We start from the raw sequence: 14,745 nt of genomic DNA on the forward strand, positions 1-14,745 counted from the left end.
ACATTTCCAAATGCTTTTTATATACTACAGGGTAGGAGCAATTAGCAAAGTTCAGCTGATATGCAGCAAACTCATGCCTGGCTTGTTTCAGTATCTTCAGCCCTAAAGTCCCAGCAGAGCATGATGCCCTGGGCCATTTTGAAAATTTGAACTTTTGTCTGAAGACAGGTCAGCCTGCATCTGCTTCCCCTTCAAATCTCCCCTGAAATGCAGACATCTGGACTGTTTCAAAGGCAGGGAAGGCAATTTGGCATGCAGCTCCAAATGTTCCTCAAAATCTTCCCCACAGCCCCCTAGAAAGACAGACCCCTGTGCTCATGCTGTTCTCTATGTGCTGAAATAAGTAGAATTACACCACTGTAAGGTAGAAATGAGGGGAGGAAATGGGCCCATGAGAGGCCCTTCTGGATAGCAATGGTGAAAATGAAGCCGTTAATCATCATACTGCATGGTGATGAGACACTGCTGCCAGGCTAATAAATACTCTGATCCAGCATGGTATGGATGCAAAACCAGATGTGTTCTTGTCTGCAGAGGCAGCAGAGGGATTTCAAGGTCTGCAGTGGGTCTGCTGGAGATAGAGGAATTATTAACAGTGTTAGCAATTTGAATAGTTAAATTGATGAGGGGCTCAGGGAAAATGTCAGTAAATTAGAAATCATTAGAGACATTTTGAAAAGCATTAAGTTGAGAATTTTGTTAAAGGACGTGTATACTACAAAGATGACTGAACCCTCTTAGAAATGAAAAGACATTTTGTAATAACACTTGACTGAAAGAACAAGGGCATACATATGTCTGTAAGCACACACACACACATTCACACACACTGGCAAGCTTTTAAAAGAGCGAAGTTTCAGACAAACAAAATTAGAGTAAGGATTTGAACAGGATGGGAAGTTGAAGCAGAAGATTTTAATTGCTTCCTGATTTCTTGGGTCAAGTATTGAATATGCTAAAAGGAAAAGCAGAACAAGATTTTCTATTTGTTTCTCCCTCCTGCTGTTCTGTGAATGGAAGTGGTGAAGCACTGAGAAGGGGGATAGGGGATACAGGGATCTGGAGAGAGGAGGGAAAGAAAAGGCTTCTCAAGACATTCTATTCTCATGCACGCAAAGTTTGAAATATCGTAAAACTATTTTAAGAGAAATGTACTGATGTATTACAGAATCAGAGAATAGTTATGGTTGGAAAGGACCTTAAGATCATCTAGCTCCAATCCCCCTGCCAGGGGCAGGGACACCTCACACTAAACCGTATCACCCAAGGCTTCATCCAACCTGGCCTTGAACACTGCCAGGGATGGAGCATTCACAACCTCCCTGGGCAACCCATTCCAGTGCCTCACCACCCTAACAGGAAAGAATTTCCTTCTTATATCCAATCTAAACTTCCCCTGTTTAAGTTTTAATCCGTTACCCCTTGTCCTAGCACTACAGTCTCTAATGAAGAGTCCCTCCCCAGCATCCTTGTAGGCCCCCTTCAGATACTGGAAGGCTGCTATGAGGTCTCCATGCAGCCTTGTCTTCTCCAGGCTGAACAGCCCCAACTTTCTCAGCCTGTCTTCATATGGGAAGTGCTCCAGTCCCCTGATCATCCTCGTGACCCTTCTCTGGACTTGTTCCAACAATTCCATGTCCTTTTTATGTTGAGGACACCAGAACTGCACACAATATTCCAGGTGAGGTCTCACAAGAGCAGAGTAGAGGGGCCTGCTGGTCATGCTCCTTTTGATGCAGCCCAGGATACGGTTGGCTTTCTGGGCTTCAAGCGCACACTGCCTGCTCATGTTCATTTTCTCATCAACCAACACCCCCAAGTCCTTCTCCGCAGGGCTGCTCTGAATCTCTTCTCTGCTCAGCCTGTAGCTGTGCCTGGGATTGCTCCGACCCAGGTGTAGGACCTTGCACTTGGCATGGTTAAACTTCATCAGGTTGGCATCAGCCCACCTCACAAGCGTATCAAGGTCCTCTGGATGGTATTTCTTCCCTCCAGCGTATCAACTGAACCACACAGCTTGGTCATTGGCAAACTTGCTGAGGGCGCACTCAATCCCACTGTCCGTGTCAGCGACAAAGATGTTAAACAAGACCGGTCTCAACACTGATCCCTGAGGGACACAACTCGTTACTGGTCTCCCGAATTTTATATTGTCGGAATGTCATAAATACTTCTTTTTACCATAATCTGCAGAAGTCATCCATCTCTATAACATTTTCTAACCTCTTGATTAGCACAAAGTTAATTTGGTGCTTATCAGTCCAAAGCAAGGGAAGCATGGAATTAACTTAGGGACAAATCTTCATTTCCTTCACCAACTTCCTTTTGACATGAACAGTCATTTTCTTGAATAAGAAATGAGTTTAGAATATATAAAACCTTTATGATTTCACTTGTTATGGAGTGTTTCCATGTCTCTTGTGTGTTTTATTCCTCCCTCCTACTAAACCTTGTGAATACTCCCTTAAATACAGCAGGTCCAGTTTGGCTCTGGTGTAACTCTCTGACTTACCAACTTCCTTTTAAACAGAAAATTAGAATTTGGGACTTCTGTTCTACTAATACAAATAGATTAATTAATGTTGAATATAGATATTCCTTTCCCAGTTTTATGACAAGCCACAGTAGTCCAAAGAGTACCTTCTTCTGGTTTTGAAGGCTGAACCTTTTTAGCCTACTCAAATTGCAAAATTCCCACATGGTTGTCTACATGAGTTTGTCTTTCTCTCCTGAATTGATATACAACACAGGCAGGGAGGCTGCACTTCTGTAACTGCCACATGGAGTCTTCAAGAGGCAGTCTGAAGCCACCTGAGGTGACATCAGCAGGGTTTTTCAGTGATTATCACTCTCTTTTGTTTCCCTTGGGTTTTGTGCAGCTAGTGACAGTTAGCTGTGATGAATGAATCATGTATGGGTTAAAATGAGTTGAGACATAACCTTATATCCTCCTAACAAGGTTTTCCTTCTGTAGAAATTCATTGCACATTTCTGAATCTCCTCTCTTCCCCCACACTTTTTGCTCCTTAGTGAAGTAAGTGTGTTTTAAAGGGACTTGTTCAAAGATATTTTAATAGAAATGAGTTGCTCTACATGCAGAGCTGCTGCTTGTCCCAGACTTATTTAAAACAGTAAGGACGTTGCACACTGAAAAGAAGGCTAACAATCTCCAACTTTACAATGCAAAACATACCACAATCTTTCTTGCCCCTATTGCCTTTTCTTCCCGTTTTCCCTACAAGATTGTGGATGCTCCCATACAAGAGACATTTAAAAAAGGCAGTTTTTTGAGGCCACTTGGAATTGCTTTTCTTGATACACCTGATATCCCTACAGAAATCTAATTTGCAGCATGGGGTTTTGTAATTTCATGCTAGAACAGCATAAAATGGAAGAATAACTCATCCAGAAGGAGAGGATTATATAACAGTAGTGAAGGAGAATCAGCAGAGACAGTGAAGATCCTTTGGAAAGTTGCTGGTTCTGCAGTGCCATGCACCTGCTAATTGGTTTCAAACAACAGTGAGATACATTGCCAACAAGTGGAAGAAAAGTGGAGGAGGAAAAAAGCTTCGTATTAATACAGCTCACCTAAATTCATTCAGACAAAAAGGTATATTGCAGCTGAATAAAATCCTCCTGCAATGCTCAGGCTGCATCTCATGAATATTTGCTTCCCTTCTCCTTTCCTTTTCCATAGTATTACAAAATGGGGGGGGGGAATAAAACAGAAGTATCTTTGTCACTGGTGCACTTCAGCCATTGAGAATGAAGAGGAGACATTTGGCATGGGGATGTGCACAGCCTGTTACAAGTCATGTCAAACAGGAGTTCAGTTGAGTGCTGGGAGAGGCATAACACATCACATCAAGGATCTGGTGTGAATGCGTGCTGAGTTAATGAAAACTGTGGACTCTATCCCAGAGAGAACACTCATTATCGAAGCAAATGAACTCCTGACAGACACAATAAAGAAACTTGGAAGGTTGATGAGCTGGATTGGGAAACCTCATTAATTCTTCCAACTCATGGATGCCCTAAAGGTGCCACAGGTCTCCACTGGAGAATAGGGTAGACAGTTCTATACAGCCCACTTTGCTGCTCCAAGTATTGGAGTATGTGAAGGTGGGACTCGCCTATCTTTTTTCTTTTTTTTTAAATCCAGTGTGAATTCTCCATGCTGCTGCTAATGGTATGGGGATTGTTCCTTGATTGATCTATCCACCATGATTTCCACATTTACATCCTAAATGGTTACCGTTATCTAAGAATCTTGTCTACAGTTCAGCTGGAATTGCTCTAACATGCAGTATTTTTTATCTATCAAAATGTACTTCTTATTATACCATCTGTTGAGGTGCCTTTAAAATTTCTATGTCATCTAAAAAAGGGGGTCACTTCACTGTTCATTACAGTCCTCTGAACATTCATTCATTAAATATACCAAGAGCATCAAACCTAGCATGGTCAGCTGTTTTGAAAATGATGTATTTCTGCTCACTGTTTAACTCTTAACTAATTTCTAATGAGGGCATTTTACCCTAAAGCTCTTAATTTTCTTACTAAGACCTGATTATGTTACTTTTTTTTTATCACAACGTCTTGCAAGCCACAGCCAGGCAGTGGGAGCAGTTGGAAACAGCATTGGATTGTCCAGTCAGCACAATTGGGCAGGCTGGAAGCTTTCAGGACTCAGCAGTGTCATGCCAACTTATCCATGCTTTCTCCTTCCAACATGGAAACCTCTCTGGTTAATAAACTATCTTTGAGAAATGAAAACTTACAGAATCAAAGATGGCATCTTAAAGAAAAAGCAGTAGTGCTGGGTACTGAAAATCAGAATTTACTGAAAAAAAGTGAAGCTTTGAAGGATGGGACAGGCAATTGCAGGCCAGTGCAAGCTGTGTGAGGACATCAGTAGCAGACCTACAGAGAGAAGTAGATGATGCCAAGAACATAGTGAAAGATAGAGAAAACAAAATCAAACAATTAGAACTGCAGGATAAAAACCTGGATGAAATCAGTGAACAATAGAAGGCAGAGATCATGGAAATGTCCTGCCAGATTTCTCAGTATAGGAATAATAAAATATGTCAAGAGATAGATATGTTAGACATGAATATGTTTGGAAATGAAAGCCATTTGGACTGTAGTGATAGAACAAGGGGTAATAGGTTCAAACTAGAACAGGGAAGTTCAGGTTACATATAAGGAAGAAGCTCTTTACTGTGAGGGCAGTGGCACTGGAACAGGTTGCCCAAAGAAGTGGTAAATGCTCCATCCCTGGCAGTGCTCAAGGCCAGGTTGACACAGCCTTGGGCAACACAGTCTAGTGTGAGGTGTCCCTGCCCATGGCAGGGGTGTTGGAACTAGATGGTCTTAAGGCCCTTTCCAACCCGAATCCTTCTATGATTCAGTGATTCTATGAATGCTTGCAAATCAGGCAGGAATTGAAGGAGAAACTGTATAAGCATGAGAAGCACTGAGCTCACCAGTTAAAGAACATACTAGGAGACTCTCAGAAGATCAGAGAAGTTCAGAGGAATCGTATTATGCAGGTATAAAGACAACTGGAAGAATTAGCCGGAGAAGCTGCACTTTGGCAATAGTGAATGCAAACAAACCCTGGGTGAACTCTTCCTCACTGGATAAGTCTGTGGAAGCCAAACTTCTGAAGGACTCTCTCCCATTGCTTAAAACCCAAAATATATTCTGTTACATTTAGAATATCTTAAAGCTCTTGCTATTAGTAGCAGTTTGCTTTGCACTTCTCAGTTTTATCAGGTACTATTTCATCAGTCGCATCTATTGTTTAGTTAGTATATTTTATATACTGGTGCAAATCTTGTACCCGTTCTTCACTCATAAAAATGAAGGACTGTTACAATTTTAAAAATAGCTATAACGGCTCTTCAGAGCTGTCTACATCAATTTAGTAATTTGCTCACACAGTGCTCCTCACACCACCTCACACCAGTGAGTAGGCTGGGGGTGCACAGGGAGTTGGGAGGGGGCACAGCTGGGACAGCTGACCCCAACTGACCAAAGGGATAGTCCATACAATATGATCATAGAATCATAGAACAGTTAGGGTTGGAAAGGACCTTAAGATCATCAAGTTCCACCCCCCCTGCCAGGGGCAGGGACACCTCACACTAAACCATATCACCCAAGGCTTCATCCAACCTGGCCTTGAACACTGCCAGGGATGGAGCATTCACAACTTCCCTGGACAACCCATTCCAGTGCCTCACCACCCTTACAGTAAAGAACTTCTTCCTTATATCCAAACTAAACTTCCCCTGTTTAAGTTTAACCCATTACCCCTTGTCCTGTCACTACAGTCCCTAATGAAGAGCCCCTCCTCAGCATCCCTATAGGCCCCCTTCAGATACTGGAAGGCTGCTATGGGGTCTCCATGCAGCCTTCCCTTCTCCAGGCTGAACAGCCCCAACTTTCTCAGCCTGTCTTCATACGGGAGGTGCTCCAGTCCCCTGATCATCCTTGTGGCCCTCCTCTGGACTTGTTCCAACAGTTCCGTGTCCTTTTTACGTTGAGGACACCAGAACTGTACACAATACTCCAAGTAGAGTCTCACAAGAGCAGAGTAGAGGGGCAGGATCACCTCCTTCGACCTGCTGGTCATGCTCCTTTTGATGCAGCCCAGGATACGGTTGGCTTTCTGGGCTGCAAGCGCACACTGAAGCCGGCTCATATTCATTTTCTCATCAACCAACACCCTCAAGTCCTTCTCTGCAGGGCTGCTCTGAATCTCTGCCCAGCCTGTAAGTGTGCCTGAGATTGCTCTGACCCAAGTGTAGGACCTTGCACTTGGCATGGTTAAACTTCATCAGGTTGGCATCAGCCCACCTCACAAGCGTGTCAAGGTCCCTCTGGATGGCATTCCTTCCCTCCAGCGTATCAACCGAACCACGTAACTTGGTGTCATCGGCAAACTTATTGAGAGTGCACTCAATCCCACTGTCCATGTCAGCGACAAAGATGTTAAACAAGACCGGTCCCAACACCGATCCCCAAGGGACACCACTTGTTACTGGTCTCCAGCTGGATATTGAGCTGTTGACCACAATTCTTTGTGTGCGGCCATCCAGCCAGTTCTTTGTCCACCGAGTGGTCCATCCATCAAATTGATGTCTCTCCAATTTAGAGACAAGGATGTCATGTGGGACAGTGTCAAATGCTTTGCACAAGTCCAGGTAGATGACATCAGCTGCTCTACCCCTGTCCACCAGTTCTGTAGCCCCATCATAGAAGGCCACCAAATTGGTCAGGCAGGAATTCCCCTTAGTGAAGCCATCATGTTATGCTCAGCATATAAAGCTGGGGAGCGGAGATTAGCATGGATTGCCATTGCTCAGGGACTGGCTGGGCATTGGTTGGTTGGTGGTAAGCAAGTATTTTCTTCACTTGTTTTTCATCACTTGTTTTTCTTGTTGTTTTTTTTTGTTGTTGTTGTTGTAGGGTTCCTTGTTGTTTGTACACCCCTCCTCTGCCCTTTTTTAAAAATAATTAAACTCTGTTTATCTCAGTGCACAAGTTTTCCCACTTCCATCCTTCTCATTCTACTCCTGATCCTGTTGGGGAGAAGGGGGAGAAAGTGAGTGAGCAGCTCTGTGCTGCTGAGCTGCCTACCAGAGTTAAACCATGACACGCTGTGCATTAATACATGAGCTCATGTGGGTTTGTTTTAGAAATCAAGTAAACTTTAGGTTCTGAGTGTAGCTTTTCTCTTTTTTTTTTTTTAATTAGATTGTTAACTTTGGACCTATTTTATAATAAATAGTTGCACATAGTAAAAACCCAACAGAGAACTCACTGCCTCAGGGAAAGGAGGCAGAGTTACAGTTCATGCTAATCTGCCTGAAAGTGGGCAATACACAGTACTTGATCCTCGAATCTGCTTCTGAACTAGACTGACAGCTTCTAATTTTTTTCACCTATGGGTCACATTGCAGTTTATCTTTTCTCCAGACTTTGAGGAAGAGTGTGAAGGAATTTCAAGACGTGGAAAGGTTTAGTATGTTAGTTGAGGTTGGTTAAGAAGGGATTTCATTAGTGGACATTAATTCAGGCAGTGCGTATTTACATTTGGCTGAAACCTTTTGTTTATGCATCTAGAGACAACAGGCACAGGAACTTTTAAACTACAAATAAATATATGCATGCCATTTTGTGGATGGCAAGTTAAATCCTAAGGACCAACATGGCAGCTGGCCAACTGGTAATCATGCTGAGCCTTCAGAATTATCCCTGACATTTATGCACAAAGCAGGTAGATGAGGCTTGCCAGGCAGGAGCCAGCAAACGAAAAGTACAGTGAACAAACATGATACGGGGGGGGGGGGCAGAATTTTAAACTGTGAAGGGAAAGCTGTGATTCCAGGGCATAATTTTCACTGTAGCTTGTAGCAGTGGCAGTGGAGAAAAAATCCAGACATGAAAAGCCTAGAACAACCCCTTAATCTTCTTTGTGCCTGTCCTGTGTGACAAGTCACCCTTTGAAATCAGAAGAGATAGTCTAGGAAAGGAAAATCTGAGCATAAAGAGACTGGGCAATGCTTAGAGGTAAGGAGAAGTCAGAACAAAGAAGGTTTCTACTTAAGATGCTGCACTGTGACTCAGAGGAACTAAATTTTCTTCCTGCATCTTTCCTCCTTTTCCTCTGGCAAGTTACTTTATCACTCCAAATCTTAGTTCCCCAACTGAATAATGAGGCAGTAATATTAAACAGTATGTTTCTTTTCATACATGAGAGCATTTGTTTGTTTGTTTGTTTGCTTAAAACTGGAATAATTTTACAGACTGTAGGAGGAAATGGTGCGAGAAATAGTTGAAAAAGCAAAGTAGAGGGGGCAAAAGAGAAGGAGTTGTGGCAAAGGCTGAGGGCAGGAATCTTTTACCGTGGATCAACAAGATCAGACATAACAATTTATGAACACATAAAAATAGTTTAATCAGAGAAAATGCCTAGTACAATTAGGACCCAAACTAAATACAGACATTTAAGTACTGTTGTTATTGGATAATACTAATAATGAGAGATGAGCTGCCTGTAAGGTGTTATTTGTGTGAAGATAGCCTGAACTGTATTAGCTGGCAATTCATTGACAATTGCAGCTGTGCAAAACCAGACTGATGTTACTCAAGTCTTTTGCTCAGTACCACAGGGAAAGCTATGAGAAAAACAGATGTTCAGTGGGGTCAAAGTTAAAAAGGAAACATGTCACAAAAAAGGGTTTCAGAAATATGACCTGAGAAGAGTGACAGAAGATAATGCTGCAGTAGGGTAGACAGCTTTGTTGACCTCATTTTTCAACAGATCTCAGCTAGCTTCAGCTGCTGTCCTGTATGCATAACACACATGAAATCTGAGGCTGGCTTACATAAAGACTTCAGAGGCTTCTGTAGGAGCCAACAGCAGCATTACAGCTTGTAAATGTATTTACAGTATAATATTGTTACTTCACATAACATAAATGTGATGAATTCTGCATAGAGAGAAAACAAATCTCTGTCTTTTATAAACTGTTTTACTAGCATTATTTACACATCATACAAAAATAAGGCTTTTCTGTTAAACCAGGGATAAAGAAGCAGAATGAGGCAAAAATATCACATATGCAACACTGTCCTTTCTACAATTTGCAGTCTTTATGAATGACGTAGAGAAGGCTGAGATAATCCTATAATGTTTCTGTGTTTCTCATCTTTATTTTAGGGAAAATAACAAAACTGTGTGCTTGGTTATCATACACATAAAAAAGCAAAGTCATATTTTTAATTCACATGTTTTTCATGTTCTGAATATAGCTGTAGGGCTGAATCCCTGTTAGGGAATTCTGTACAATTACGGTCAGGTGACAACACTATGCACCTTCCATTTTTTAAGTCTTCTCCAGTCTTTCAGAAGGTAGAAAGGAATTAAGTACACTTTCTAAATACTGGGATTATAATTTCTTCCTGTAAATTACATTATGTAGATTTCATATTACAGTAAGTGCTGAAGACCTTGGCCAAAATGACTTTATGTGCTGAACAGTCTATGCATGTTTATTGACACAGAGACCCTGCCCTTGAGCACACAGAATTGTGACAGGCAATAGGTGTGTTAATACCAACTTGTTTGGGAGTGGAGAGGTAGCGTGGTGAGATCAAATTACTTACTGAGATCATAGAGCTATGGAAACTAAGCTTAGATCTTCAGGAAGTCTAACAAGATGAATATTACTCTTCTGTTCAAAGCAATTAGCTTGAAACACAAGACCAATACCTCATTAGAAGTCTCCCTTGTAGGGAGAAAATTAATTTTCTTCTTCACTCAGACACTTGTGTGACAGAACACTCAGGTGACACCTTATAGGGTGACACCTAATGATCAGTGGAGTCATTAAATGCTTTAAATACTCAGCCACAGATGTAGACTCATCCAGTCCAGATGTTTGAGAACTAAAGCCACAGATGAGTATCTAATTGCTTTTCCTCAGCACTGCCTCTAGTACCCTAACAATTTTGAGGTTGTTGGAAGAAACCCGAGAAAAAATTATGGCATGTGCTGCATTTTTGGAGGTGCTGCACTCCTGCAGCTCCTGTTGACTTCCCTGAGGCTGAGGTAAGGCAGCTCTGCAGAGAAGCAAAACCATTGTACCTGCTTGAACAGAACTCCAGATCCTCTTTGGGCATCACTGCTGACTTCAAAGGAGGCTGAGGATCTGACCACAAAGAAAACAGAGCCAGTACATACACCAATTGTTTCACTGCAGGCACCAAATGTATTTCTGTGCAACTTACCCTGTTCCCCATAACCTGTCACATTCAGCAAGAAAAGCTCTGGAGGAAAGATGGATATAGTAAATCAGGCTATTGTATTATTTGAAAATAATCTTCTCCACAGGGAATATAGGCTAGGGACTTTTAAGAAGATGGGACTTCAGAGCTGACAAGTGTATTTAGCGTGTCAATGTGGTAATGAAGTTAGTTCTGCACTGTTTGGAAAATAGCAAATTTCCTTGCAAGGTTTGTGATTAAACAGCTAATAGAAAATAATGATTTCCTTGCAGGCACTTAGGCACCAAATACAAAGACACAGAGGGAGAGCCAACCAGAGGAAGAACCTGCTAAATATCACTACTGAAAGCCACTATTATTGTAGAGTCCTCATATAGTCACTGTTAATTACAAAACTAGTATCTATAACATTGAAGTACCCAGTGGGAGAAAGTATGACATTTAACTCACAGAATTCCTTCTCCCTTCAATCCTTTTATACACACACACACAAAAAGTGCTTATTTTGTAAGAAACATCAGTTGGAGAGAGATGATAGAATATTGATTTGCATGTGTATCTTCTTATTGAGAAGGAACAACAAATTAGTTAAATTACATAGGAGAAAGGAGATTTTGCTGCATATAAGTAAAGATTTCTATAATGAAATTGCATAAGCAGAAGAACAATGTTTGCTTACCTGGGGATGAAGTGGGACAGCAAGTATTTCTGCACATTACTGTGAGTGTGGGGAATTGTACCTTACCTGAGCCAGTGGGAAATGTTTGTTATGTTGAGCAGAGAGTCACATTCGTGCTACTTCTGCCTACACAAAATACTAGATAAAATGGGAAACATATGAGCAAACTGAGTATGAGATATTTGGAAGAAATCGGGGGGGGGGGGGGGCGGGCGCTATCCTTCTTGAAGGAACTGGTTGCTTCTTTCTGTGCCATTTTACTCTTCTTTTTCATAATTTCTCTCCTTCTATGTTAATTTATATTTTGGTGAGAGGAAATCTGGGGAGTGGACAAAACCAATTCCTTGTTTTTTTTTTTTTCTCCTTCAGATTTATTTTATTTTCTGAGAAAAATTAGATAGGAGAGGAAAGAAGATGGAGAGAGCAGAGGAAAAGAGATAAAGGGAGGGGAAAGGAGAAGAGCAAAGAAGAGAGGAGAGGAAAAAGCAAAGGGAAGAGAGGGAAAGGGCAAGGGAAAGAAGGGAAAAGGAAGGGGAAAGGGAAAGGTGAAAGGGAAAGAGAAAGAAGGGAAAAGGAAGGGGAAAGGGAAAGAAGGGTAAAGGAAGGGGAAGGGAAAGGAAAAGGCAAAGAGGGGAAAATGAAGGGGAAAGGAAAATTGAAAGGGAAGTGGAAAGGGAAAGGGAAGGGGAAAGGGAAATGGAAAGGGGAAAGAAAAGGGAAAGAGAAAGGAAATAAATGAAAAAAACCTACAACAAATGAACAGGATTCCTACAATATCTTCTCACGGACTGGCATGGAACTAGGTACAAATACTGGCAGCACAACTGAGAATGCTGCACATCCTCCTTCTGTGAGATTAGAATGTCAAATTCTAAGTTGCCTTAGTCTGTATTTTCAAATAATGACTTCTGAATTTGGTCTTTCTTAAAAACAAAGCAGCATGAATTCTCCTATTTGAAAAATAATATAGATAAAAAAGGATAATCTGATTCAATAAAAAAGATGTGAATATTTAATTTGTTAGACTTCTCTCTAGAGAATAGAGCAGCTTCTTTTTAAATACACATTGGTTTACTCACAGTTACTGTGGGTAGGTATTTTTGCCAATCAAACACAACAGGTATATATTGTGGAACAACTTCAGGAGGAGTTGAGGCAACTCAATAAAAACAAATAGGTTGCCACACTTAGGCAAGAATAATAAACTGCAAAAACATAAGGTGAGGAATGCCAAGCTATGTAAGAACATCACAGAAAAAGATTTGGATATTAATATAGATCATAGGCTGAACAGGAGTAAACAATGTTACACTCCTGTAAAAAAGGCAAACCCTTATTGCAATTTATAGCCAGTGTTACCACCTACAAAACCATTAAGTAATTCTTCAGCTCTCCTTGAAGCTCTCTGTGCTACAGATGGGATGCTGTGTCCAATTCTGAATACTCAAGGATGTTATGGTCCTACTGGGAAAAAAACAGAGGAAGACAACAATTATCAGGCTTCATAAAGTATACTTATAAAGAAAAGCTAAAGGAATTGCGTTTATACTGAAATTCACTTAAACAGCTAAACTTCAGAGAAAACTAAGAGGTAAAACAATAGCTGTTTTCAAATACAGAAAATGTAGTTTCAGTGAGAGGAACAATCAGTTCTCTGTGTCTGCTGCGGACAGGACAGAAACATTTTGCTCTCACAACTGCTTATCTCTACTGAAGTGCTGTCTGGAAATTCACGTTACCCAACTATCACTAAATACAGTCTTTGCACAACTAACATTTTCCTGGTGCATTAAAAATACACCTAAGAAATACAAGTTGGGAAAAGCATGGGAGAATTGGAGAAAAGGAGAAAAATTCCTCCTTATGATTGTAGATTGCTTTCCTCTGAAGCAGCTACTGTGTTGAAACTGTTTTCAAAAAGCCTTCCCCTCACCTCTGTGCTGAATGAAGCTACAGAAAAACCTGGCACAAGCTTGATTTGAAATAAGATAACTCCCATTTTGGAATGGACTGTGTGATGAAGATATAGTTATAAAATAAATAATGATTCAGCTCTAACTTTCAATTTTGTCCTTATTAAGTTGCTCAACCAGGTGTTGAAGCCAATAGAATTTGCTTTTCCTCTGCTGGAAGGCTATTTTGAGTGCAGCGTGACAGCAGAACAGCCACTTATTAGCTGCTCAGCAGTGCTCTCTGCTTTTCTGCTACAATCCCCCGCAATTGCTCAAACAACACTTTTGCCAATACTCATCTAGCTCAATCGGTAGCTATAATGCTGGAGTATGAAATTATGTGGTGGTTGCAATGGTGGGTAAGTTGCCTGCTGTTTAACGTCTCTGTTTCATGGCCTGGTATCGGCAGGGATGCAATGCTGATTTTCAGCTCCAGTTTGTATTTAATTGTTTCTCTCTTCAGTCTATCCAATCGAATTCCCTCATAGATTCCATGCAGTATTCATCCTGGCTGAAATTCCTGGGTGGTGTTACTGTGTGCTGTTACAGAGTTGCCATGTCATGATGAGGGATGTAATCTTTCTGCATCCCAACTGGACTGCGAGGATTAATTAAAGTTTGCAGTGTACTGTGAGTACCTTGCATGCTATTGAAATGGAAATTATTGTTTGTTACAGCCAGTCTGAATGCCATCTGGGATTTCCATGTTACTGTTTCAGCTCTCTTGTACATCACCAAGCTTGAGTTGGTACCATAAATGGAAGATTAGCATTGTACTCTGTTGTGTGTTCAGTGCTATGTCCAGCACCTGTATAAGACCACATACATCCCGAGAAGCTGCTCTTGGCATGCTAGGACTCCAAGGTCTTTTCTGTAGCATGAAGCCTGAAACATCCCTTTCCTTTTCCTGCACTTTCACTCCAGCATGGGCTCTATCCACAGAGCAGTGGATCCCTTTGGCCTTTTTCACTCTTACCCTTGTCTGCTATTAACTTCAAGTCAGCTTTGGGAGACTGCATAAGAAATTACCTTGAAATTGGGCTCTGCATTTTGCAAAACATGCTGTTTCTCTTTGTCATGTTAAATCCTATGAGGACACGGCGAAAAGGGCTGACCTTGCCTGAGAACCAAGCCAGGGATGTAAAGCAATGCAGAGCCATCCCACAATATACTTGTATGCTTGTAACACCTACAAAACTTAACACTGTTTTGCTAGGTGACTTCTGCAATTTCTGCAGTGTCAGGTGGATATCTGTGAACTAAAAAATTACAGCCATGATTTGTTACTCTGCTTTTATGTATCAGTTT

At 41.3% G+C, this 14,745-nt stretch overlaps 1 long non-coding RNA gene across 1 annotated transcript; it reads right to left on the bottom strand.

Moving 5' to 3' along the window:
* Positions 1 to 12,474: 12,474 nt before the first annotated feature.
* On the bottom strand, positions 12,475 to 14,525 carry LOC130601031 (uncharacterized). Its single transcript, XR_008972568.1, has 2 exons — positions 14,467 to 14,525; positions 12,475 to 12,946 (listed from the first exon to the last, which is right to left on the bottom strand). It is a non-coding gene; the product is annotated as an uncharacterized LOC130601031 (long non-coding RNA).
* Positions 14,526 to 14,745: the final 220 nt, after the last annotated feature.

Source organism: Pezoporus wallicus, unplaced genomic scaffold (assembly GCF_028554395.1).
Source record: "Pezoporus wallicus isolate ANWC-B61680 ecotype Strahan unplaced genomic scaffold, APGP_CSIRO_Pwel_v1 scaffold_6885, whole genome shotgun sequence".
Taxonomy (NCBI): domain Eukaryota; kingdom Metazoa; phylum Chordata; class Aves; order Psittaciformes; family Psittacidae; genus Pezoporus; species Pezoporus wallicus.